This window comes from Mus caroli, unplaced genomic scaffold, assembly GCF_978045245.1.
Source record: "Mus caroli unplaced genomic scaffold, Mus_caroli_1 scaffold_14, whole genome shotgun sequence".
Classification (NCBI taxonomy): domain Eukaryota; kingdom Metazoa; phylum Chordata; class Mammalia; order Rodentia; family Muridae; genus Mus; species Mus caroli.
In genome coordinates, this window is record NW_028227269.1 from 90,409,718 (window position 1) to 90,434,969 (window position 25,252).

The window sequence follows — 25,252 nt, forward strand, 5'->3', positions numbered from 1 at the left end:
ACTAAAAGAAAGATGGAGCTCTGATCTCACCAGGTCATATCTCACAACTGCTGGGCTTGCTGTGGGCCAAGCAGGTGGAGGATTAGGATGTGGGTATCTCAGCTGTTTGTCCTGGATGTGAGCAGGTCTCCTGGGAAGCAGGCAGACCTGTGGGCTGTGGAGTAGGGTGCTGATATGAGATTGCAGGTAGAGGTGTGGACCAGAAGGAGGGTCTGCATAGTGATTATTGACAGCACTGATGCAATCCAAGTAATACCTTATATGGTCCCATTCCTCCGGCTCTGTCAGCTTGAGATGTATGGTGGAGCTGAAAGTTTTTTTGTTTGTTTGTTTGTTTTTTTCAAGACAGGGTTTCTCTTTATAGTCCTGGCTGTCCTGGAACTCACTTTGGTGACCAGACTGGCCGCGAACTCAGAAATCTGCCTGCCTCTGCCTCCTGAGTGCTGGGATTAAAGATGTGCGCCACCATGCCTGGCTGGAGCTGAAAAGCAACCCACACAGGTGGTTCTCATGCTTTTCAGATGTAAGTATTTCTTGAGAGAAGTGACATCCTGTGAGTCTGATTCTGTAGGATCAGGTATGACTGAAGATTATATATTCATAAGAAGCAGTCTGAGTAAGACTTCGAAGAAATCCTAAACTTGATTCTCAGCCAGATTTTAAAATATCTATAATTCTAATTTTATTTTTTCTATTAAAGTAGAATTATTTTTTCTCTTCTTTCCTTCCTCTAACTGGTCCCATGTTCATCCTTCCCTTGTTAAATTCATGACCTCAATTCATATATATATATATATACATATATATACATATATATATACATACATGTGGGTGTCAGTTTCATATATATATATATGTGTGTGTGTGTGTGTGTGTGTGTGTGTGACTAAATGGACTCAGAAGGTTGTATAACGTGTACATACATATTGAATGAAAACATATATAATATATTCATTCAATGTGTATATACATGTATATGTATACATTATATACATATGTACATTATATATGTACACACATATATACACAATATATATGTACATACATGCATATGCAAATACAACCTGCTGCATACATTTCGTGTAACATGCATATATATAATTTCAAAGCTGACCACTTTTAAAAAACTGTTGTTTTGTGAGATAAAGAATGTTAGGATAGTCATGGACTTTGCCAAGTTCATACAACCACAATTAGTAACAGAATTGGAACTGAAAAATAATTATTCCACCTTGAAGTTGAATAACGGTGATTTTTTTGCTTATCTTTAATTTAAAAAATTGTACTATTTATTTTGTATGTGTTTGTGATGTTTATGTCCACATACATGTGTCCCTGTCTATGGAAGTAGAGGATGACTTGTGGGAGTTGGTTCTCTTCTTTTACTATGTAGGTCCTGGTGATCTACCTCAGGTCATCATCTTGACAAAAAGAAAAAAACAAACAAACAAATAAACAAACAAACAAACAAAAAACCATGTACCATCTATATTAGTTAGGGTTTTACTGCTGTGAACAGACACCATGACCAAGGCAAGTCTTATAAAAAACAACATTTAGCTGGCTTACAGATTCAGAGGTTTAGTCCATTACCATCAAGGTGGGAGCATGGCAACATCTAGACAGGCATGGTGCAGGAGGAGCTAAGAATTCTATGTCTTCATCCAAAGGCTGCTAGTGGAAGACTGACTTCCAGGCAACTAGGGTGAGGATCTTATGCCCACACCCACCACACCCACAGTGACACACCTACTCCAACCAGGTCACACCAATTCCAACAAGGCCAAACCTCCAAATGGTGCCACTTCCTGGTCCAAAAATATACAAACCATCACACCATCTTTCTGACACTTTCTTGGTTTTGAGACAAGTTTTTTTTTTTCTTTTCTTTTCTTTCTTTCTTTTTTTTTTTTAATGTATCCTGTGAGGACCTCAAATTTATTATGTAGCTGTGACTGCCCTTGAGTTCAATTGTGATTCTTAATGAACCATGAAGTGTCTTAATCCTTCAGAATGTTTTTAAAAATATCCTAGTTCAGTTCCTTTTTGAAAAAAAAAATCACTGCCTTAGATGTGAGAGGATTGTTAAAGTTAAAATGGTTCTTGGGAAATGATCACTGAATTTTACTAAATAAATATTTTTTTTTGCTTTTTAAATATCTTTCTTCTGTTAGTTTTATTGATCCTTTGTGAGGTTCAGATCATGTACTCCAGTAAAGCTCATCTCCTCATCTCTTCATATCTGCCCTTCACTCTTATAATATCTGCCTAAAAATACACACACATACATACACACACACACAGACACAGACACACACACACACACACAAACCATAGAAAACATCTCATTGTGGAAGCTGTAGTATATCACGGTGTGCTCTATAGTTTATTCCTTTTTTTTTTTTTACATATCTTCACTTGCAAATATTTATTGCAATGAGTCATTGGTCTGGTTTGAGATCTTTGGGTTCTGTGACACCATAAATATTTGTCCTTACCAGGTGTCTTAGGGTTTTAGTGCTGTGAAGAGACACCATGACCAAGGCAACTCTTACAAAAGCAAACCTTTATTTGGAGCTGGCTTACAGTTTCATAGATTTAGTTCATTATTATCATGGTGGGAAACATGACATTGTGCAGGCAGTCAGGAGGAGGCTCTGGATCATACTGGCCAGGCTTGAGCATAAGACCCTAAAACCCCATGTCCACAACGACACACTTTCACTAACTATACCTTGTCCAATAAGGCCACACCTCCTAATAGAGCCACTTCCCATGGGCTAAGCATAGTCAAACCATCACATTAGGACTCTTCCGAGTTATCTTATTGTTGTCCTGTGTCATGGAAACCTGCAGCTTTGGATCAGTAGGACTGGCCCTTTCATGTGTCCCACCTTTTGCAGATGATACAGATTTGGGGGTCAGCCAATTCTGAGCTTTGGATCTGGGCCTAGGTGTTAGCTGAGCTGATCAGTAGCTCTCTATTATCCACACCTCTAGGGTGAGCTCGCCAGCACTGCTCTGGAGGTCACTCAATGCCATCATCAGGAGGCAGGGTCAGTTCCTCCACTCTCATCCCCCCAGGAGTGGCTTATGGCACCCATACCTCTGGGGAGTTCCACTGTACTGCCCAGTCAAGGTTTGGGGGTCTCTGTCACAAGTGCTACAACCTGTGAAGAGCTGGGTCAGGTCTCTGGTGTTCTTTCCCTTGGGGTCAGCTCACCTCCACCCCCACTAGCGGGCCAGTTCAACTGTGAAGCTCAGGGATGACCTTGTGGGCAGCTTTCCCAATGGCCAGAGGTGGTAAGGGACTGGTGGTGGTGGGGCACATGGCCTTTGCACCAGTGCCACCCCACAGTAGATGAGTAGCAGGGTCAGCTCTTCTATTCCCCACCACCAGGGCCAGTTCCACTGTGCTGCCTAGTTGAAGCTCAGGTCCTGCACTCCTGAGTGATGCCAATGGTGATAGGTGGGACCATCTCTCCAGAGTGCTGCAGCCAGTGAGGGATGTAACTGGTCTTTGCTACTTTGTGGGCTCCTCTTTTTCCTACTCTTCCCCTCCTAGTCCCCCACCATTTCACCCCCTAACATTAGATAGGGGAGAAATGAGGATAGAGGAGAGAGAGGAATTAAGAGAATCCCTAAATCATCTAATTTCTTCCTTCCTTCCTTCCTTCCTTCCTTCCTTCCTTCCTTCCTTCCTTCCTTCCTTCTTCCCTCCCTCCCTCCCTCCCTCCCTCCCTCCCTCCCTCCCTCCCTCCCTCCCTCCTTCCCTTCCTTCCTTTCTTTCCTTTTCTTTTTCTTTCTTTTTCTCATTCTGTTTCTTCTTTGACAATGGCTACTAACAAACTTCAAAAAGCCTTCATAAATGGCCAACAACCACTCACCATGCCTAGCATTTATATACTCCCTAAAAAGTTCCCAGAATTAGAAATGTCCCACAATAACAGAAATTATCTGCAGATAGCAAAATCTTGCCTCTACTAGAGCATGAGACAAATTATAGTCAACTGCTATGGACAGACTGAAGCAGCCCCACATCCCTATACCTGGGGTTACAATGAAAATACATTCTTATAATATGTTTTGTTTGTTTGTTTGTTTGAAAACAAATTTTCGAAAACTGTCACTACAGAGGAGCAGAGCCACTTCTGCACAGCCCATGAACCCTGGACATTCATGTGGTCCCTGGCTGTTGCCCCAACCAAGGATGTCCTTAGAGTTCACTAGTGGTAATATGACCTGTGGACCCAACCATGGACTTTGGTGTCAGTGCAGGCTAGGACCTTACCATGACACTAGATGATGGGGCTGGCCACTCACAACAGGCTTCTCGTTTCTACCCTCAAGTCTCCAGTTCCATCTCTCTTCACAATACTCATGCTGCTCCATTTGTCTTTCTCTTCCATCTATCTACCACATACTCACACATTATAGTAGCTCCTGCTGCAGGCTGGCCATGTGGCTGGTGGGCCCCTGGGTGACATCTTTTGTCTGTGTTGCATGGTGTGGTGGCAGTTGTGTATCTAGGGGATCCACCTGTGCTGAGCACAAAAAGGCAGAGCACAGGTCTGTGGGGGGCATGGCAGTGTGCAGGTCTCTGTCTGTCTTCCTCTTACCATACTGTTGTGTGGTAGGAGGTGGGACCATGTGTGTCTATGGCAAGCCAGTGCTGTGGGTGGGACAGCAGGTCTGTGGGTGTCTTCCCTTACACATACCACATGACATGGTGGAACACAGGTCTCTGTCTTTCTGTGCTGTGCTGCCTGGATTTGATTTGGTTTCTATGTGTTCTAGGCATAAAACAGCTTTGACCATCAAGTCAGGCAGCAAGCTAGGGATGACCAAGCACCCCCAGTGACTTATCTCTTTGTCCATTGCCAGAGGGTTCAATAAATATTTCAAAGAAATATTCCTTTTCAGGTAGTCAGAGAAGAGAGTTTTCAGAAAGTGCCCTGCATATCCACTTTGAATATTTTGGCAAAACATGAAATATTATCCTACTAGGTTATTTTCACTTAGAATTTCAGAAAAATAACTTGATATCTATGAAATTGGTTTGCATCTTCTCATTTGACATAGCTTCTTACCAGTGTGAAGATAAATTATTTGGAGAAATGAAATACAGTTTAGTATTAAACTAGTAGGGCTATGCATCAATTGCCCAATATGAAAAAAAAAATTATATCCCCTTGAGATTAGGTGATGAATAATGCTGCCCACACCAGATCAACAAAGCTTTATATTGAACATAAAGTAGTTTAAGGCCTCATGGGGGAATCTAGTTTACAATTAAAATGTTCTGGGCAGTGAATCTCTTATTGAAACACAAAGTAAAACTTAATTCACACCATTTAAATGTCTTTGTTCATTACTACATCATGTACCATCTGGGGTTGTTTCGTGTTTCTCAGTTTCTTATTAGCAGGGGAGAGATAGGGATTGGCTTCTTCCAGAACTCACTATGTCTTACAAAATGCATATGCACACTGTCACCTTAATTACTAATGGGAGCCTCTGACCAAGTGTTAATGGTGGAACGTGTCCTTTATCAGGGCTTTAAAAATGACTGAAATCTCAAGTTCCTACTGAGATTCCTTTTTAATGGTGTTGCATTTTATGATTAGGACTTAAAAAATAAACACCCTTTCCCCAGCTGTTAAAAACACTGCCCCCAGTAGGAATTAGCTTTCATGTGCCACACCCTGTATTAACAAGACCTCTCTCATCTTCTCCACAGCCTTTTCAGATAGACACCTTCCTACCTTCTCCTATACATCCAGTTTCTCAGATTCTCCTTCTCCTTCTTTTTTCTTTAAATTGCTTCTTGCAGGTATTGTGCAGGTAGTTTTGTGTGGGAATGGTTGTTTGAATTGATGTTTCTATAGGAAGATCAGCTCTGCTTCTTGCTGATATCTCATCAGACATTCCCAAACAAATGAACAACTTATGAGAAATGCAATGAATATAAAAGTTTGAATAACGTGTGCATACATGTTGTGCATTAGTATGTGTCTGTGTTGTATGAGTGTGTGTGTGTGTGTGATGTACTTGCATAAAGAGACAGAGACTGACTTAAGTTATCTTCCTTGATCACTTTCTCTACTTCATTACTGTTTTGAGACAGGGTCTCTCACTAAACCTTGTTTTGGCTACTCAGTGGGAACGTGCTGGCTACTTAGTGAGTCCCTAGTATGCCCGCTCTACACTGTGATGCAGTTACAGGCATGCACCTCCTCCATGGTATGTGTTCTGGGGTGTGACTCAGGTCAAATCAACAATGCGTATTAAAGCCTTTTAGAGTATTCAGTTAAAGTCTCCACCTACAGTGAGTGTCTGTATCTTCAGCTTTTTAAAGTTATAAGAGTTTGGAAGCTGAATAACTAAACTCTTAATGGTGAAGCTTTCAGTAAAGCCAAGCCATTCTTTGTAGCTCTGGGGATCAAACCTAGGGCAGTGTACATGTTATACAAGTGGTGAGCAAGCACTGTACCACTAAGGTATAGCACCCCCCAAAAAAAAAATCCCTCAAGCCATATTACTTTCTGCCTCTTGTGGCTTCTCTGCCAGCTCAGTGACAAGTTATTATTTTATGTTCCTCATTATTTTTCATATTATTAATTATAAGTAGCATTATGATTGTGTCAACTTCATTAACCTACCTTTTAATTAATCGGCAATGACTATGATTTCCTGGCTAATCTTCCACCTTTATATTAACTGTGGAAAGGATAAGTTGACAAAGACAAAAAGAAAGTAGATGAGGTCCCCATTTATACTACAGCCAGAGTAGAACTGGGATATCGGTATAAACAAACAAAAATATTTATAATGCCTTAAAAAAAGAAGCCAGACCCCAACATGTGGTAGAAGGAACCAGATAAGGTATATTTTTGATCTATGATTGTCACGTAAGACTGGCACCCATGTTGCAGTAGCATTCAAAGGTATGTAAAGCTGTGGTGGAGGTGAGGTGCTCTGGAAGGGGCTTCTGTGAATGCCTAGAGCTATTCAGCGGTAGCAACTCCCCTCTAGCCATATACACTTCCTCCTGAGTTCAAAACTCCTCCAGCTTGGAAGTGGCAGCCAGAAGTGAAAATCAAGAAGGGAAACAGACCATAGAGAGCACAGGAGAGGGATGCTATAGGATGAGTCAGTTCAACATGATTTAAACAAACGAACAAACAAACAAACAAACAAACAAACAAACTGGAAAAAAAAGTAATTCTTTGCTGTAGAGTTAAGATTCTCTTAATTGATATGCTTACTTAAGTACAGAAGATCTAAATGATCTAAATGCCTGTTTGGTGTCAATGAATGATATTTTGTATAAGTCTAAAGAGCAATACCACAAAAGTCCTTAGCTCAGTGCATTTTTTACTATATTGCTCTATATGACTCAAGAGCTGGATGGACGAAGGGCTCCCCTTCAGGCTGTACTCAGCTGCTCCAGACTCTGCACTTTATGCAGGAAATCTCCTTCCCCTGGATCAAACTTTTCCTTCCTACTTATTCCCAAACTCATAAGGCAGATATAGAAAGGTTAAAAAAAAAAGAACCTTTAATTAAAGACATATGAAGAAAATAATTCTACTTCTTGCCTTTGACTTCCCTTTCCCCTCTATTTTAAAGAACATCAGAAGTAAGACCAGGATAGCTCATATTCCAGAAACTAGGCAAGGTAATCTCTTGGCTTTACCAGGCCTCCATCCCTATTTCAGTAATCCTCTAATAATGTCTGGCCATCAGAAGAGCATCAAGAGAATGAAGGTGGTTCTTGATTGACAGCCTGGGTTCTGATTTCATCTCTGTGCTGCTCAGGTGTGAATCATGGGAAAGAGAACACTGTTTTGAATGTCTATTTGCTCATTAGTGATACAAGGGTCCTGATGGTATATATCTGGTTGAGTTATAAAGGTTGATTAAATAAGAACACACAGCAAAATATCAGGCACACAGCAGACTAACAACCATTGTTATAAGTGTCACTGACAATTCACCTTCCTAGGACCAATGACATAAGTGCAGAGATAACTTTAGGAATTAATGCATAGGCAGTCTTTTCCATTGCTGATCTTTTATTGGGAACCAGAAGAGAGTTTCAGCTGGGTGTGGAGCTATACCTGAATTCTCAGGTCTCAGCAGGGAGGAGCAGGAGTTCACTTGGCTATGAGGTTAGCCTGAGCTATCTGGGACCCTGCATGAAACAACCACTACCACCGTCACCATCATCACCATCTCCATCATCATCGCCATCACCACCACTACCACAACGACAAAGAAATCAGTTTGTGGCTTATTAAAATTTCTTTGAGACAGCAGTAAATGGCAGGCCTGCATTTCTACTGGTTATGAGGAGGATTATTTTGTCAAAGTCACATAGCAATTGTGAAGAAAGTACCTGCTTTGTGCTATGTTAGGCAAAGAGAAACTAGTAGTGAATAAACGTTTTAATGGCCCCTGCATTTAGAATGCTTTCCTTATTTCCTAATTACCCAATGCTTTTTCTTATACTATTCTAGTTGAATCCATTTCACTGATTATAGCCTTTTTGATATTTCAGTGCCTGTTGTAAGGAAACTTTTATTAGGCAACTTTAAATCTAGCTTGTTCAACACTTACTAGTTATTGAGTCAGAAACCAGCAGACAGTAGAGCTTTAGGCTTTAAAGCAAGATTAAACAATTTTGTCTTGTTGCCTTGTTAAGAACAGTAGTTCTGTCTCGCCATTATAGAATGAGTATCTCTAATCTTATCTTCAGAGAGGTCATCTAAATTTGTGATTTAATTTGATTTGCTAGACATTGCTAACTGCCTTGTTTTTTTCTGTCACTGTTGTTCAATTGTATTTTCTTTTAAATTTTGAGATTAAAATGTAGTTATGCCATTTCCCCTTCCCTTTTCTCCCTCCAAACCGTTCAATATATCTTACCTCGTTCTTTCAAACTCATGATCTCATTTTTCATTAATTATTCTCTTTAAATGTCTCTCTGTGTGTTCCTGTGTGCGCACACATTTGTGATGGTGTCCATGCACACGTATGTATGCATTTGTGAAGGTCAGAAATTGATGTCAGGTGTCTTTCCCAGTTGCTCTCCAACTTGGTTTTTGAGACAGAATCTCTCAGTGAAGCCGACTTTTACCAATTTGGCTGCACTGGTGAATCAGCAAGCCTAACGGATCAACCTCCTCAGATTAACAGTACTGACTTTTGCTGGGGGTCAGACTCAGGTCCTCCTGCTTGCATGGTGGTTACCATTTTACCTACTGAGCTATATCCCTAGCCCCAAATTCATTCTTTTGATTCTTCTCATTTGTGCTTATGAACTAAAATAAGTATCACAACATTATCCACCCACTAGAGTGCAGAGGCACAGGCTTTTCTTCTAGAATCCCCATTTATTACTTACAAAGAGCATTTCTTTGCTTTTTCCTTTTCCTTTATTTTTTTAACATAAAATATATTAACCTGAAATGCTAACACCAGTTGGTTTTTATTTCAACTTCCTTTGCAAGTATATGTTTTATTTTCCTAATGATTTTAGGTCATTGATGCCACAAATACTGGCATGGCCTTTAAGTCCCATACAAAATTAATATGATATAAATATATTTGGTAATATGCTATATTATTTAGGATAGGAATGAATGTAGATATGATAAATTAATTTTAAAAAATTCAGCTACTTCATCCACTGATATATATTGGGCATTTTTTTCTATCTTGGAGAAGAAGAGGAGATTTTTAGCTGAAGGCAAGTCTAGGAAGATAGGTTATACAAAGTGTGAAAGAAAAATGGCTCACTTTGAACCTTGACTAATTCCTCACTTCTGTGGAGAGAAAGGTAGGAAGTCAGTCTTTAGGAGTAAAGAGAATTATGTCTCAGCCCAAATGCTAAGGAAAGCAGAGTCGGGAAGAAAGCTATTCCTTTCACCTTCATAAAAATCATGCTAATGTCCAGAAACCCTAATGACTAAGATTTTCATAATATCATTTTTATAAGGTTATGTCCAGTGGCAGAGTTTAGTCTTTTCATGACAGTTTGAGGAGCATTGAAAATCTTGTGAATTAGCTTCTAGGGGCAATGTAGAGAAAAATGTATCTTTGAGGGCCAGTATTATTAGGGCACCTGCCTCTTACAGACTTGTTTGAGGCTATAACAATTTATCTTCTGAGGTTCTAAACTGTTCTATGATAAAGGATAATTTTTAGTACTTAAAAATTGGAGGAATATTCTTTCAAAAAAGGAAGTCACAAAACAATCATGAAGCAACTTTTGCTCAAGGAGCAATAGATAAGCCTTTTCTTTTTTCCCACATTTCCAATAAATGCTTATTAAAACTTTAGAATGAACGTCTGATAATTTTTAAATGTAGGAGGAAGACCAGAGAATTGATTAGTCAAGGATTGTATGAGTATGTTTTATTTGTTTTTCTATTTTTTTTTTTTATTTTACTGGACTTAGAACTAAAGGAGCCAGCAACTCAGAAATGCCAATATGTGCAAAACAAAATGACAGAAATATTCCTTCTGCACAGGCAGTATTAGCAAAGGGAAGCATAGGAAGGCATAAAATGTGTTCATGTCCCCCTAGCTATGAATGCCAAGAGATTAGTGAGTAGAACGATGCTACAAAGCTAAGTAAAAGTAAGACATATGCTTTCCCATTCCGGACTGAACGAGGCAGGCTTGTGGGCCAGTGACACCCAGAAATTAAGAGTTTTTTGAGACCTGGGAGGTTGAATACTGCTGCTCCGTGGCTGTCATCATGCCACAAAATGAATATATTGAATTGCACCATAAACGATATAGATATCGTTTGGACCACCATGAGAAAAAGAGAAAGAAAGCAAGTCCGGAGACCCATGAACATTCAAAGAAGGAAAAAAAAATTGCCCTGAAGGCTAAGCTCTACCATAAACAGCACCATGCTGAGAAAATTCAGATGAAAAAGACTTTTAAGATGCATGAAAAGAGAAACACCAAGCAGAAGGATGATGAGAAGACTCCACAGGGAGTGTCCCTGCCTATCTGCTGGACAGAGAGGGGCAGGCGAAAGCAAAAGTACTTTCCAACATGATTAAGCAGAAACGGAAAGAAAAGGCGGGAAAATGGGAGGTCCCTCTAACCAAAGTTCATGCCCAAGGAGAAATAGAAGTATTGAAAGAAAAAAGAAGGCATGGAAGAGAATGGTTACTAAAGTCTGCTCTGTTGGTGATGGCTTTACAAGAAAACCACTCATTAGGCCAATGGGTCTATGTTTCAAAAAAGCCCATGTCACACACCCTGAGCTGAAAGCTACCTTTTGCCTGCCTATTCTCAGTGTGAAAAAGAATCAATCATTTCCATTATATACAACCCTGGGTGGGATCACCAAATGTACAGTTACTGAAGTGAATGTGAGCAAGTAGGGCCTTGTGACACAAGAAGGCATGGTGATTTGGGGAAAGTCTGCCCAAGTTACCAACAATCCTGAGAATGATAAGTGCATAAATGCAGTCTTGCTGGTTTGACAGTGACGTCATTCATACAAGTCACTCCACTCAATACAATACCGAAGACTACACCCTGTCAGGAAAACTCCATCATTGGGATCATTCTCAACTACCGATCAGCCATACCTCATGTGCAGTCATCGAGAAGCATTTATTAAGTTGTAAAGGAAAATAAAACTGCCCAGTTTGACAGTTAAAAGAAAAGTAAAACATATATCAGAATCTCAAAACAACCAGGACCGTCTTCCTTAGCCTAGGGTCAGTGAATCCCAGTAAGCATCAGTAATGAGATTCTTTTCATCAGCAAACAGAATAGCAGTGGAGAAGGACTGGGAGTCAGAGTTTCTCATTTCATCAAGAAGAATGATGCCAGTGGAAGGCAGGTCGAAAGAAGAGTTAAATAAAGAAGCAAAGTATCATAGTTCCTCAGATGTCTCAAAAAGTCACCCACTTTCCATACCAAGGTACGGGAAATGGAAAACTGATGAAAAGCCCATCTATGAAGTCTATAATTAAAATGATAAGGATGTCAGAGGTATCTGACCCAGCCTTTGAAGATATCATAAAGATGCTTCAGCAATTATAAGGTTGCTGAAATAGATGATAAAATAGTCTCAACAAAGAAAGAAAAGATATAAAGAAAAGGCAAGAGGAAGAAGCACAACCACGAGAATAAGTTCAATGGATGGGCTCAACTCTCAGAAGACTCAGAAAATAATAATCAGGAAGATGAAAGAATAACAATGTTTCCCAACCTGCAGAACAAAGTAGTCAAACACACACACACACGAACACACTGATACACACACATGGACACACAGACACAGGCACTCAAACACACACACATAGACACAGACACCCACACAGACATACATAGACACACAGATACACAGAAACACACACATAAAGTAAGTTAAACAGAACCTTAGAAACTTATTGCTATTATAGAAGTTTTAATTTTCATATTATCAGAGTCCGTGAATTAGAGAAGAAAGAGATAAGGAGTGAAAAAATCCTGAAGAAATAATTGTTGAATACTTCCTAACTTTGAAAAGCTACATGAAACTAGGGTCAGGAAGCTGAGTGAACCTGACAACCTGAGTTTGTTCTCTGGAATGTGCATGGCAAAAGGAGAGATACAATTTCTCCAAGTTGCCTTCTAACCTTCACATTCTCTCTCTCTCTCTCTCTCTCTCTCTCTCTCTCTCTCTCTCTCTCTCTCTCTCTCTCTCTCTCTCTCTTTCTCTCTCTCTCTCTCTCTCTCTCACACACACACACACACACACACTAATTATGTAGTAAGATACTAAACACATTTCAATCACAATAAAGCTAAACAAAAATCCATTGGAAGGTACCTCATAAAAACTTTGCTTAAAACCTAAAAACTGAAAAATTCACAAAAGCCAAGGTTTTGATATAGTATCCTCTCTTATGTTATAGATGGACAGCATGAATAACAGGTTTCCCCTGAGCAGTAAAGGACCCCAGTAGGAAGCTGTATTGTGTCTTTTTAAATACCAAGAAAAAAGCACCATCAACGCCGAATCTGATATACACACACACACACACACACACACACACACACATATATATATATATATACACACACACACATATATATACACATATATATATGTGTATGTAAATATATTATAAGTATAAACATATATAAAACTGAAAAATTATGTACTGATAGACTGAAAAATTGCTATTCATCACTTGTATAATTCTCTTTTAAGATGTTCAAGAAGCTCACAGTAGTCAGAAAAAAGACGAAAAGACCATCGACAGATTGGAAAACGATCTTTACCTATCCTAAATCAGATAGGGGACTAATATCCAATATATATAAAGAACTCAAGAAGGTGGACTCCAGAAAATCAAATAACCCCATTAAAAAATGGGGCTCAGAACTGAACAAAGAATTCTCACCTGAGGAATACCGAATGGCAGCAAAGCACCTGAAAAAATGTTCAACATCCTTAATCATCAGGGAAATGCAAATCAAAACAACCCTGAGATTCCACCTCACACCAGTCAGAATGGCTAAGATCAAAAATTCAGGTGACAGCAGATGCTGGCGAGGATGTGGAGAAAGAGGAACACTCCTCCATTGTTGGTGAGATTGCAAGCTTGTATAACCACTCTGGAAATCAGTCTGGCGGTTCCTCAGAAAATTGGACATAGTACTACCGGAGGATCCCGCAATACCTCTCCTGGGCATATAACCAGAAGATGTCCCAACCAGTAAGAAGGACACATGCTCCACTATGTTCATAGCAGCCTTATTTATAATAGCCAGAAGCTGGAAAGAACTCAGATGCCCCCCAACAGAGGAATGGATACAGAAAATGTGGTACATTTACACAATGGAGTACTACTCAGCTATTAAAAAGAATGAATTTATGAAATTCCTAGGCAAATGGATGGACCTGGAGGGCATCATCCTGAGTGAGGTAACTCAATCACAAAGGAACTCACACAATATGTACTCACTGATAAGTTGATATTATCCCAGAAACTTAGGATACCCAAGATATAAGATACAATTTGCTAAACACATGAAACTCAAGAAGAACGAAGACCAAAGTGTGGACACTGCGCCCCTTCTTAGAATTGGGAACAAAACACCCATGGAAGGAGTTACAGAGACAAAGTTTGGAGTTGTTACAAAAGGATGGACCATCTAGAGACTGCCATATCCAGAGATCCATCTCAAAATCTGCTTCCAAAAGCTGACACCATTACATACACTAGCAAGATTTTGCTGAAAGGACCCAGATATAGCTGTCTCTTGTGAGACTATGCTGGGGCCTATCAAACACAGAAGTGGATACTCACAGTCAGCTATTGGATGGATCACAGAGCCCCCAATGGAGGAGCTAGAGAAAGTACCCAAGGAGCTAAAGGGATCTGCAACCCTATAGGTGGAAAAACATTATGAACTAACCAGTACCCCGGAGCTCTTGACTCTAGCTGCATATGTATCAAAAGATGGCCTAGTCAGCCATCACTGGAAAGAGAGTCCCATTGGACTTGCAAACTTTATATGCCCCAGTACAGGGGAACGCCAGGGCCAAAAAATGGGAGTGGGTGGGTAGGGGAGAGGGGGGGAGGGTATGGGGGACTTTTGGGATAGCATTGGAAATGTAAATGAGGAAAATATCTAATAAAAAATATTTAAAAAAAAGGAAAAAAAAAGAAAATCTGATCAAAAAATTAATAATTAAAGTAAACCAACAAATATTACTTTAATACACACATGGTCTAAATATGCCAATAAAAAGTGAAATTTGTAGAAATGAGATTAATAGAAGGTATTTTAAAATAATTGCAGCTCACAAACTTGTAGTTCATAAATATTCTCAAATAAAAGTATATTGACAGGTTAAAAGCAAATTAAGAAAACATGGTAGATTATATGAATAGTAATTCCCCCCCAATAGTAAGTTAATTAACATCAACTAAAAGAGAGTTTTGAACAATAATAAACAACTACTCAAACAAAGAAATGTATTGCATAGTGATAAAAAAGATCAATTTCCCAAGAAGACATAAAAATATTAAGTAAGTGTGTTGTAACTCTAAGGATAAAACTATACAATGTTGGAATATGTGAAGTAGGAGATGAAAGAATTGAAGGTCCAACAGATGCACTAAGAGCTATAGATAGAGATTTCAGCATATCTTTCACTAACTCAGAGTGCAGTCAAGCATAACATTTAGCAAGGAGACAGACATATTGATAAGTGTGATCAACCAATGGATACATACCTGCTTCATGTTTAAGATATGAGCTTTTTGCTTGCTATTCCAGCTGCCATGTCTGCCACTCCTCCATCAAGACAGACTCTTAACTCTCCAGAGGCATGAGCCTGCTAAACTCTTTCTTATATAAGTTACCTGGATCATGATGTTTTATGACTTTATTCTGTATGTGTCCTGACAAACTGAACAAAATTGAATTGAAAGAGGATGGGCTAATTCATTTAGCAGACCACGTCCAAAAGCAACTTAGGAAGGAAAGGGGTTATTTTGCTTACACATCTTGATCTCAGTCTCTTCCTGAGGGAAGCCAAGGCAGGGAGTTATGCATTAAGCAACACAGAAACCAATCAACTAACCAACCCAGTTAACGGAGAGGAAGTATTGACATGTGGTCATTATTTGTTGACAAGACACAATTACAGTTATTTGGGAAGAGGGAACCATAACTGAGGAGGTGCCTTCAACAGATTGCATGTCTGAGAGAGAATTTTCTTAATCAATGACTGATGTGGGGGATCCAGGGCAGTGTAGGTGCTACCACTCCTGGGCATGTGGTTCTGAATTATGTTAGAGCAGCAGAGTGAGCGAGTCACCGAGAGAAAGCTAGTAAACAGCATTTCTCCATGGTCTTTGCTTCAGTTCCCGCCTTCATATTCTCATCTTTAGTTCCTAACCTGACTTCCTGCCATAGAGAACTATAACCTATGAACTGAACAAACCCTGTTCTCCTCAATAGTTTGGTCATGGTGTTTATCACAGCAATACAAATCACAGAACAGAAACATATACAAGTACAAAGAACAACACAGTAAGATGCCAAGTTTCCTCAACTTGATACACACATGAAGTGTTGCTCTTATCAAAACCCTAAGAGTTGTGAAGATATGGAAAACAACTTCCTTAAGTAGTTATCAAAAGCTGAAAGCATTATGAACAGTAAAATCAACATCGAAAGAGAAGAATAACAAGAATTGGTATATCCAATTTCAAACCTTATCACATAACTATAGAATTAAGCCCATACTATACTAGTAGAGAGGCAGACACTCACTTTAATGGGATTGTATAGCAAACACAGATATATACCATATAAAAATATCCAATTTAATTTTACTGAGTCTGTAAGCCAATTCAGTGGAGAATAGCTTTGTCCACAAAAGCTGCCGGAGCAGTTGAACATCTTTGCATAGGAACCACGACCACAGCATTTTTTTTGACAGAAACATCATCATATCTTACATGAAAAATGAACTTAATACTTGTCACTAGTTTAAATGTAAAAATATGAAACTCTTAGGGGGAAAAGTAGAGAATATTTGTGAAAGGATTAAGGCTTGACAAAGATTTCTTAGAATTCTCAGGAGATGCATGGCTCATAAAGAGGAGGATATGACATTCAATTTTTAAAAAATTAACAGTGTTTGCTGTGAAAAAATTGTGTCAATGGGATGAACAAAGTAAACCTCTCAAGTAAAGCCTGAGTGAATGTATCTGGCAGTTTTCCATCTTGTTGTATACTGATATTCAGAATAAAGAGTGCTTATGACCCATAAAAATAGTCAAAGAGAAACCTATCAATTTAGGACTTAGACTGAGACACGAACAGATATGTCAGTAGAGATAATATATATGGGGTGGTGGTTTGGATGACAATGGTCCTAATAGGCTAATTCATTTTCGAATGCATAGAACTGTTTTGGGAAGGATTAGGAGGTGTGGCCTATGTAGGTCTATCACTTGGAATAGACTATGGAGATTCAAAACCTCACATATCACACCTCTCTCTCTCTCTCTCTCTCTCTCTCTCTCTCTCTCTCTCTCTCTCTCTCTCTCTCTCTCTCTGTGTGTCTAGATCTGGACATCTGGATGTAAACTCATAATTACTGTTCTAGCACCATGCCATGCTTCCTGCTACGATTATCAGGGACTCACCCTCTGAAATGGTAAGCAGTCCCCCAAATTAAATGCTTTCTAAGTTGCCTTGGTCATGGTATCTTTTCAAAGATATGGGAAAAAAGCAAGCACATGAAAAGATGTTCACCATCATAAGACATTAGGCAATGCATATTTAGACTACAGTGAGCTAACACTGGACATCAAACCATCTGACAATCGGGAGAAATAGGTAACTTATATGTGGCAGATAAGAAAAGTTTAGTGACTCTTTTCCTTTTTGTGGTACTGGGGCTTAAACCCAGTATCTGATATGTTAGACAAATGCTATATTACTTAGCCACACTCCCAAAATGTGGCTTCTTAAGAGAGTAAGCATTCAGTGAACTACAGAAGCCAGTAATTGTTAGTTAACATTCAGTCCAAAGGAACAAATGCTTTCATTTACATAAAAACCTGCACATCAGGGCTGGGGAGATAGCTTAGCAGTTAAGAATGCTTAGTGCTCTTGCAAGGGACTAAGGTTTCCTTCAAACAACTCACATCAAACCTCACAACTGCCCTGTAAGCAGTCTCCCGTATCTTCTTTTGCTTTTCACAGACACCTATATAGAAGGGCATGCATACACACACAAATAAAACCAAAAAAAAGAAAACTGTGGGTGAATTTGTAAAATAACAATATTTATAATAGCTTCAAACTGGATACATTTTGGATATTCTAAAGTGACTGAGCGTTAAACAAACTATCATCTTTCCACACGATATTATGCTGTTTGACTGTGTGAAGAAGACTTGTGATATAGGAGACGTCATGTGATAAAAATGCTTTATCATTTAACTTTCAATGACAATAGATATTCTTTGTATACTTCTCCATGGTTTTGAAAGATGCTACAATTAGTGCTCACTTAAAGAGTGTGTATGTTCTTTATGAATTATTTATTAATGTATGTGCATCTACAACTATCTCTAAATAAAATGTGTTAATTAGTAGAAGCAAAACACAAACCATTTGTGTTATAGCTTTACAAGTTCAAAGTGAACGGTTACATTTGAACACAGACCTAAGAATCAGTATATGTAGGTTCTACAGTCTCTCTCACATGCACACACACACTCACACACAGACACAAAAATTTTATTCCGTCATTTGTTTAATGGATTCTCCTTTGTTCCTTCTATAAACCAGATTTTAAGCAAAGAACTGGGGATTACTCACCTTCCTAGACTCACTCCAAAACGTCTTCTAACATTATAAATAAAAATTCAAATGTCTTCTAGATGATGTAGTAGCAAGGATCATTATTAAGCACTGATATCTATTTATGTTGGCATTACTAAAGTTTCATAAATGCTTTGATTCAGATTGCCTGTGTCCTTTTCTGTTTACCCATGCTTAGAAAAATAGCTTTTCACACAATAAATGCTTAGTTAATTTGTTATGGATGATCTCAGTTTTATTGATGATGACTTCATCACAGGGTCAATAATTTAAAACCAAATGTTTCCTAAAACAATTACCATTTTCAAATGCACATAAAACTTGCACGCTAGCTTTTCAAATCTCTTCCTAAGCCAGAGAAACCCACCAGATGTTTTAATTCAATCATGTAACGTTTAAATATTTCAGCCTAGAAGCTCATATAATTCAGCTCAAATGTACTTTAAAATTACATCCATTTATAATTAATCTTACCATAGTTATGCAATTATATAACAAATATCATAAACATCCATATTACAGGAGATAGGGCCTTGGAGAGACTATCAAGCTGCGGATGATTGCTTATTGGTCTCAAAATCAAATTTCTGCTGCTTAAAGAGCGTAGGAATGCTGAAAGAGCTGGGATTCTCTTAGTAGACTCTCACTTTCAGAGTGGAAAGTTTGTCATATTCCTGGATAGTTACATAAACATATTACATTGTAGCTTTAAAACTTCACTGTATCCATTCACATATGTGTTTGTGTTGGTATGAACAAATCGATTAAAATCAGCTTTAAATGGCACAATGAAAGCTTTCAATGCCAATGTCCATTTAATGATTCTTGCTGTTTAATGGTATTCACTTAGTAGCCAAAATCTATTTCAGAGGCCAAGACAAACTGGCATGGCATGGTTTAGTACCTATCGACTTCTTTTTCCTTCAACTATGAATTGTTGTTTAGTACAAGTACTTCAAATGATTGAAGACAGGACATTTATAGGTTTGAAATCCTGGGCTCTATTCTAGGAAAGAATTTCTCAGACTCCTTTAGTAGTTAACAAACTCATTCTAGAAGAGATTAAACTTTTAAATGTGTCTTAAGAATACATGGCTACAACTCCATATATGCATGCAATAGATGATGATTAAGCCAGATTAATAAGTAGCCTTTTCATATCTTAAATTCTTATTGCTTGTTGTGCTGGGAACCTCTAAATAAAGGAGTTTAAAGTTCTTCATATAATGTATAACACATTATTGTGAATTATAGTAATTCTAATCTGTCGCTGCTTTTCAAATTTTTACAAGGCAAGAAGCAGAGCATCTTAGAAGTTATTTCTCTGATAGCAGCAAAAACGATCAGAGAAAATTTTGAGCAATATGTGGCAAAACATAAGAATTTTGCATATCCAGCCTCAGAATTCCTCCAGCTTAAATGTTAGTGGATCTTGAACATGGAATTTGTAATAGTTTCCTTAGATCTTGTCAAGTAGAATAAAGTCAATTCTATCTCTACTTTTCTCACTGTGCCCAAGGGTGAGAATAGAAAGGCTGCTCACATTCGAAATTAGATATGTGGATGTCTTTGGGTTCTTTGCCCCAAGTACTTCCTATGACATGAGATTGTTAGCCAATGTGAGCATAAGCTATTCTAGCTTTCATTACTGCCCACAAGCTGCCAGCTTCTATGAGATAGTCTCCCACATGTTGCCATTATATTGCAGGGCAGTTTCCTATGCTCAGGGTTTCTGAGCAAAGCCAGTCTGTTGAAGAGAACACTGCATTAGAAAAAGGAATCACAGAGTTCTGTTCTGCTGCTGATCAGAGCTCGGACACTCTTCAAATATCATACTTTCTAAAATACTGTTGGGGTGAGTGAGTTGTCTAATTCCTGTAGGCAATATATATCCCCCAGGACTGCACTAGCTAGAACACTCGTCTATAGAAGGGGGAAGATAGTAGCAATCTTTTAAAAACCCATTAATGAAGAGCTATCTACTTTAAATTATCCTACAAACCACAATGTTACTGCAGTGGTGTGAATACCATGCCAACAATAAAAGTAACATTAAACATGCCAGTAATTTCTAACAGTAGGCCAACTTTTTGTAATAGGTGGCAATTCACATGGTTTAAACAAAAATGATTTGCTATTAAAAGTGTAAGTCTTGACTAATTGGAAATTTGCATGGAAATTCCTATTTTCAGATACTGATGCTTCAGAAAGACACCATTAACATTATTGTTGTTAAAACAAAAATATATAAATGTTCAAAATCAGATTTTTTCACTTTAAAAGAACTTTATTAATTTTGGGGTATTTCATAAAATTTATTTTGATCATATTTACTCCTTCCTCTCTGCCAACCGCTTAATTTTCACAGTATTCATTCTGAGGCTGCATGTCATACTCAGAGCATGTTTATTTACTATTTATAAATATTCCAGATATTTACTTTCTGTGTTATGAGAACTTAACTGTAGCTCAGAAGGAGAGATTTATAAAAACAATGATAAGCATGTTAACGTTTGAGCTCAGTTTTCATTGGCTGAGACAACTCTTTTTTTTCCCTTTATAGGACACTGTTATACAGTCATATACCATCTAGCAAAGTCTCAATGATGATGACCCCTCGAGATAACACATTTGAAAATTTCTTGCTATTTGATGATGTTATAAGCACACTAATGTCATGCACATTGCATTCCTTACATTTTTTGTTTGTGTCTATGTGAACATACCTATCAGGCTGCCAGTGGTATAAAGGTATAGCAATACAATTATATCCAGTACATAAAACTTGATAGTGATAATAAAAGATTATGCTATTGGTTCATGGATTTAGCATGCAATGCTTTCTTTCATTATTGTAGTGTATTCCTATTTACTACTGAGAGAATAATATGAAAGAGTATGCTATGTTTTGCTGGCAATAGGCATACTTAATCTTGTCTTGGCTGCATTTTTTGATTGCACTTAAAGCTCACCTTGGGCTGCGGTGATGACTCAGTGGTTAATGTGTTTGTCATGTGAGAATCTGGAATCAAATTCTCAAAACTCATGTAAATTCAGTCACATGTCTTTACCCTCAGTGCTTCTCTGGTGATATGGGAGACTCCATGGAAACCTCTGGGCTGGTTATCCTGATGTGTGTAACAGTGAACTACAAAGAGAATCTATCTTAAATAATGTGGACAGTGAGGGTCAACACCCAGAGTGGTCCTCTGATTTCCATACAGGCATTATGGCATACACGTGAAGGCAAACAATACACATGAGCATACGTACCACAATCATACCCAAAAATACACAGACACCCTGAAAAGATGAAAATAAAAGTCCATATTCCCAAAGGCATCTACGTTTGTACAAGTGTGCTCTAATGATGTTCACACAGCAAGAGCATTACTAATGACACACTTCTCAGAATCTGCCCCAGTTGTTACATGATGCATGACTGTCCTGTTTTCTTTTGCCTAGTTAATGAATCTCAGACACAGAAGAGAGGATTAGAATCACTAATTACTTCCATTACCAATGGAAGAATAAGCATGAAAAACTGGAGAGAGAGTTTTATCTGCTCCTTCATCAAATCCCGGATATTGAATGCTATTCTTCTATAGAACTTCATTTCCTATTCTATGGTATAATTTCACCTTGCTACAAAATTTATCTTCTCAAAGTGTCACTGTTTCTTGTCACTGTAAGGACATGTACAGCAAGGCTGTGAACAGAGAAAATACCTTCAAATATCCTGATTTTTGTCTCATTTCCATTGTCTTCAGATATTCAAAGTAGTCAAATATAATAGTTTATATGCTCTTACACTATTGCTAAAGGAATACACAGGAGTATTCACCACCCTGGAAAGTAGTCACAGGAAAATGATCAGGGTGGTGGAACAGTCTAAAACCTTCCCATCAAGGAGATAGAAGAAGACGATAGAGGAGTGATATATTAGCAGCCTTTTGGGAGTGAACATTATTGTGTAACAAAAGCTTAGCATTTCCTTCTGTGATCTCAGAATACAGAAATAGTATGGAAATTATATGAAGGAATATTTCTTCTCTCTATAAAAGTGAATTGTATTTAACAATGTAGCCTATGAAACCTGCATGGACTACTTAATGAGACGGTGACTTCCTCATCACCAAACACAGTTCTCAAATATTGGATAGTTATGACCTGCAGCAAGTAGAAAACTGGTTTCAAAGTAGACTTCATTAATTTTTCTGTTCCCGCTACATGACATATTTCTCAAATGAATTCTAACCTAAAATCCTGATATATCCATCAGACAACTATGCTACTTCTCACTATGGATTAATGATAAAACACCAACAAGGAAGTCAACAGATCCACAGATACTACTTGAAAGCCATTCAAACCATCGTTTGGATGGCATCATATATAGTTTGAATGCTGAATGCCTCTCTCAAAGGCCTGTGTACTAAACATTGCATGAACACAGTGGTGCCACTGGGAGGTAGTGGATCCTCCTTGCCCCGTGTTTCTTCCTCTCCAGTGTCATCTCACTTTGTAACCCCGATTGGCCTGGCGCTTACTATGTAAACCAGAGAGGCTTTGAGCTTGTGGCTGTCTTCCTCCATCCATCTTTTGAGAGACAAGGTTAGAGGTGTGTGCTGCATATCTTCACTTCTAGAGTTCTCCCAGTTGGATTTAGTAAGCTAGAAAAGGAACAGAGTCATTTGCAAACCAGACAGAAACTGCATGGACAAAATTTTTCATAACTTCCATTTTAGGGAACATATTGTCTCTTTCCTCCATATTGAGTTACAGTCACCTGCATTTTTCACAATCGAATTTATTATCATCTCCAGACTATGTCCATAACTTGGGCGTTAATATCTTAATAGATACTCCTATTTATGCAATGTGTCCATTTGCTTATATGTATTATCTCATTCAGTTGTCTTAATTATTATATTTAATTTACTGATTAATAGGTATAAATTCAAGGGTCATGGCAGTTACTCAGAAAACCGCTGGAGTTAGAGTCAATTCTGATCATTCTTAAAACTCCAGCTCTTTCTATACTCACACTCCCTCTCTCGTTCTTGCAACCATGATCCCATAATCACACAGACATAAATGCTATTTGATGTGTTTTTATGTCGTGTTGGATCAGAAGCTCAAGATGAACATATTCCAGAGCACAGGTTTACATTGCTTAATAAGCTGTCAAAAATCCACATTTAGTGTGTGTGTGTGTGTGTGTGTGTGTGTGTGTGTGTGTGTGTGTGTGTATGTGTGGGAACCAAAACAAAAACAAACAAACAAAAATCCAAAACAAACAAACAAACAAACAAACAAACCCAACAGTCAAACACTCTGTTATAAGATGTCATTTGAGGGATTTTGCTTGAGGTACTTTATGCAATCCTAAGAGGGAATCACAGGGTGTAGAAAATGACCTACTCTATCAACAAATACATAGAAGCAGTTCCATATTGCTGACTGAAAACTACTGGTTACCTCCAAGTAACAGGACCGTTTGGAGATCTTTTCTGTTGGAACGAATGTCTCCATAGAAATGGTTATCACCTGCAGGCAAAATTCTGCCATTTAAAGTGTTGGAAATATTTCTACACTGTTGTAAGAAGTTTGCCCCTAATTCTGCACAATTTACCAGTTTCATTTAGTGCATTAGGGTAAATTATTCCTTATATATGGACCTTAGTTCATGAATGATTTAGCTTGCAATAGCTTGCTTCACACCATCATGGAGACTGGTGTTACTTTGAGTGAGATTGCCTTTTTGCAATTGATCCAGAAAATTGCCCCATCGTTCAGCAAGTCCTCATTGACTTCTGTATCATGAGAGAACTGGGGAAGAGAAGAAATAGACAGAGCTGTAGTAGAGAACTACACCCATGAGGATGGTTTTCAGGCTTCAGAGTTAGAAGTTGGATTGAAGCCAATTAAATACATGTAGGATAAATAACAATTCTCTTCTATGTTCAAATTAAGTAAACTTGAATCTTAACTGAAACAAATCTCTGTCTGTCTGTCTGTTTGTCTGTCTGTCTGTCTGTCTCTCCCCCCCAACACACACACACATACACACACACGCCATCTAATCTCCTCTTAAAACAAGCAACAAACAAATACATGTTCCATCAGACATGTCAAAATTCTGTTGATATTATTTCTTTTCCTAAGTTAACTGGGTTTCTCATAAGATCATATTTTTTATCTAATTTCTTCTTGCACCCTGAAAAGCTACAGAGTGCTTACTGTCAGTAAAAGTCAACAATTTTACATAAGTAATCTAGGTTAAAAAAAAAACAAAAACAAAAAGCAAAACTAAGAATGATGCAATCATTTACCTTGGGCTAGTTCTGAATTTTGCCTTCGGATGGAGTTTACTGTTAGATGTTGCACTCCAGTAGTGCATTTGTGTTTGTTAGCATAGGTGTATCTGCAAGGTTAGGATGCCATTTGTATTCACTGTGTAGATGTGTTTGCCAGGTCATTGACAATGCTTATGAGGTGGTTATTACTGTAATTACTCCAGTTCAAAGTCATAGAAATTCTACTGTGCTTTTGTTAAATACGTTCTTTAAAGCCTGGTTTGCAACATTTAAAACAGGAGCTTAATCTGCTACTCAGATTTATGTATGGCTGACTGTGTTTGATATAAGACATAAAACACTTTACGTTTGAATAATTCTTGACATACTATCAAAACAAAGTTTTCTTTTCCTTGGATGATTGTGTAACCTGTGTGTACCATGGGTTCATCCTGTTGGAGGTTAGTAACATGATTGGGAACTCCTTGAAGCATAAAAGCTTTGTCTCATTCAGCTAAAGGTTTTCAAAATACTTTTACTAGTCCTAAATGAAAGAGTAAGATAAGAGT

General features: G+C 38.2%; 1 pseudogene; it reads left to right on the top strand.

The window, feature by feature from the left end:
• The first annotated feature begins 10,768 nt into the window (after window positions 1–10,768).
• Window positions 10,769–11,513, top strand: LOC110307441 (ribosome biogenesis protein NSA2 homolog pseudogene; annotated as a pseudogene).
• Window positions 11,514–25,252: the final 13,739 nt, after the last annotated feature.